This window comes from Crocuta crocuta, unplaced genomic scaffold, assembly GCF_008692635.1.
Source record: "Crocuta crocuta isolate KB4526 unplaced genomic scaffold, BGI_CrCroc_1.0 scaffold113, whole genome shotgun sequence".
Lineage (NCBI taxonomy): Eukaryota > Metazoa > Chordata > Mammalia > Carnivora > Hyaenidae > Crocuta > Crocuta crocuta.
In genome coordinates this window covers 6,508,388-6,511,725 of record NW_027530368.1, presented here as the reverse complement: position 1 = coordinate 6,511,725, position 3,338 = coordinate 6,508,388, and the positions used below count along the sequence as shown (strand labels likewise).

The 3,338-nt window shown below is 41.8% G+C and overlaps 1 pseudogene; it reads left to right on the top strand.

The window, feature by feature from the left end:
- Window positions 1-314: 314 nt before the first annotated feature.
- LOC144233347 (large ribosomal subunit protein eL39 pseudogene) lies at window positions 315-437 on the top strand (annotated as a pseudogene).
- Window positions 438-3,338: the final 2,901 nt, after the last annotated feature.

Genomic DNA, 3,338 nt, shown 5'->3' with positions numbered 1-3,338 from the left:
GGATTTTCTTTACCCACTTTAACTAAAGTAACATACCACAACAGATTAAATACAGAGGCAGATGAGAATCCAGCTGCTCCTATTAAACTAGACATCAAAGAAACTTGCAAAAGTATAAAACAATGCCATTCTGAGTCTTACTAGCAAGCGTTTTTTTGTTTTGTTTTGTTTGTTTTGGAAAGTACAGACATTTTTTTCAATAAAAAATGTAATTTTTCTTATAATTGTTTTATTATTGATATTTTTAAATGAATTAATAAATATTTTAGCCTCTTCTCTGACATCTTGGTGTGTGCTGCTGACTGTTTCTCACCATGTCTTCTCACAAGACTTTCAGGATCAAGCGATTCCTGGCCAAGAAACAAAAGCAGAATCCCCAGTGGATTCGGATGAAAACTGGCAATAAAATCAGATACAATTCCAAGAGGCGGCACTAGAGAAGAATGAAGCTGGGTCTATAAGGGATTGTACATGAGATGGCATACGTTTATGCCGCCTGAAAGTCATATGTTCCTATTCCATCACCTCCCTACTACCTGACCAGTAGATCTGGGAAAGTTTTCAGGGAAATGACTTTTCTCCATTATGATGCTTCTGCACCAGTAGGTTGATTCAGTAATAAACATGTGACCTCTTTAGATTGAAAATAAATAAACAAATAAATATTTTAAACATTTCTCATTTTAATTTTTATTATCAGGGATTTGCAAACTTCTCTGTAAAGGTACAAATAAACATGATGGGCTCCATGGTTCATACTCTCTCTGCTACAACTAACCAACTCTACCATTATAGCACTGAGCCACACAGACAACATACAATCAGATGGGCTCGGCTGTGTTCTAATAACATTTTATTTACGAAAAAAAAAAGTCTTGGGCTAGATGTGGCCCATGGACCATAGTTTTTTGACCCCTATATTTTATGATAAATATCAATAGATACAACCAACTTAAAAGCTCTTTGGAGTTCTCACTAATTTATAAGTGTAAAGGGACCCCACAACCAAATGGATTGAAAAATGCTGTTCTACCTGAAGTATGAACACTTTATCATCTTCAAAAGGAAATGTCATACATAGAGAAAGGCAGAGGAGATGTGTTGGGGTGGGAGCACTGCATCCTGGGGTCACCAGCCTGCTCCAGTTCCCTGGGGGGATGGATCCCACAAGCAATGAATGGCTTGGGAAGGTGAGATTCTGAGCACAACTGCACTCCACACCGATATTTCCAGTCACCTCTGGAATCCACTTCATCTAGAAAAAGACTCAGTTTTTGGCCACGTGTGGGGCCACTGCCACTACCATAAGACCATCCAAATGGACGAATAAACAAAATCAATAAAATCCCATCTTCACAAAGACAAAAGTCACAAGATGCCAAAGCACATCCGTAAGATAACCTCCAACCAGCACCAGTGAAACAGCAAGGGGTTCTCTTGCACCTGGCCCCCTGGCAAGACAGGACCACATGGGGGTGAGGGTACTCATCCTCACACAAGCAAAACACATCAAACCTAGATAGCATACAGAAGATTCCTGACTGCTTGGAGCATGCCAGTTATAGAAGACTCAACAGGCTTGGCAAAGGGCTGGCTCCTCAGCCCTCGGTTTTTACTGTGTATTTTAATGCAGGAACAGAGTCACACCTGCAAATCCTATGACAAATGATGTTTTATTAACTTTGAAGAATGCCAACTCATTTCCTGGGTTCCAAGCCAACCTGACATAATTGAGTCCTTTCAACAACCCAAAAAGTTAGTATAATGTCCAAAATATTTCAAGGAATGAACACTTCTTAATTTGTTAATAAGTTCTGTGTCAGTCAGCTCTAATAGGATAAAAGCCTATCATTAAAGACCCAAGGCAAACACAGAGCACCTGCCATCACCTTATTGCCTGCTGGACCTTTTTTCCTTGAGTGTTTTTTTTTTTTTCCTCCTAGCAATGCTTTGTGTGACAAAAAGAGTTTTCTGGTGCCTTTCACACAGCTGGCTCTCCTGTCCACCAATCTTCTGGGTATTTTTAGTTCACTCCTTTGATGATTTTATTGAATCAACATTATCAAGCTGTGAGGTTTTGCAACATGGAATGTCAACACAAACAGATACATCTAGAATGGCAGTGTTCCCTCCCTGCCAGTAGTGAGCATCCCCACCCCTGTCAACACACACACACACACACACACACACACACACACACACACTTGCCTTTCCTCAGTCACAAAGCTATCCAATTGGGCCCTTCTCTTCACAATTCTGTTTTAGCCTCATTGACTGGCAAAACACAGAAGGGTTCCAGCTTTGTCCTTGCTCTTAAAATGGGCAAGATGACCAGAGAAGCAAGGCAAACACAAACTACCCACATGCAAAGAAATGACAGTCTGCCTCTTAAGGGACAGACCAAGCGAACTGTTTGCTTACAGTGGGTAAAAGCAGCCGTGACACAAGAGAGCATAGTCTTGAAAGGTAGAGAAATGTGTCTTCTTAGAGCAGAGTATGTGCAGTGTGGTACCTCAAGTCATGAGGAGAGAGTGTGTTTGTGGGGCTAGGGCAAGAAAAAAGGGAACTGAGACCTGTACCAGAGAATTGCAGTGCATTTGAACTTGAGCAAAGTAATATAGCTCCTCCCTAAGTGGAGGGGGAGCTTTGTGGAGTCAGGAGGTGGTGTCCAGAAAAACTGAGGCCTAGATCATGGAAGAAGGTCCAAAGTCCAGCATGTTAGATGAGACAAGGAGGACACATCACTAAGGTTCTAGCAAAACCAGGGATTTACACCCTCAGCTGACCAGGCAATCTAGGATTTTCAGGTTGACAAGGACAGAGTCACACAGGCCATAATGCTAGTCTACTCTGGGGTAATAGCCTAGTCTACACTTTTTGAATTAACGAGGACAGACTACTTGGCTTTTTTCAACCTATTTTCTCATTTATAAAATGGGATAATAGCTCTGGCTGCCATAACAAAATGCCATTGACAGGGTGCCTTAAACAGAAGTATATTTCTCACAGTTCTGGAGGCTGGAAGTTCAAGATCAGGGTGCCGAAATGGTCAAGTTCTGGGGAGGGACTTCTTTCTGATTTATAAATGGCCACTTCTTCACTGTGTCCTCACATGGTGGAGAGAGAACATGTGAGCACCAGGTCTTTTCCTATCTTATAAGGACACTAACCCACCACCAGGGCTCCAACCTCATAGCCTCTCTCATCTAAACCTCATCAGCTCCCAAAGGCCCATATCCAAAACCATCACATAGGGGTGGGTCAGGGATTTGTTAGCTAAGATGCAACAGGAATTACACAAATAAGAAGACCGAAAGCTATCTGCAGAAGGAAGGAGG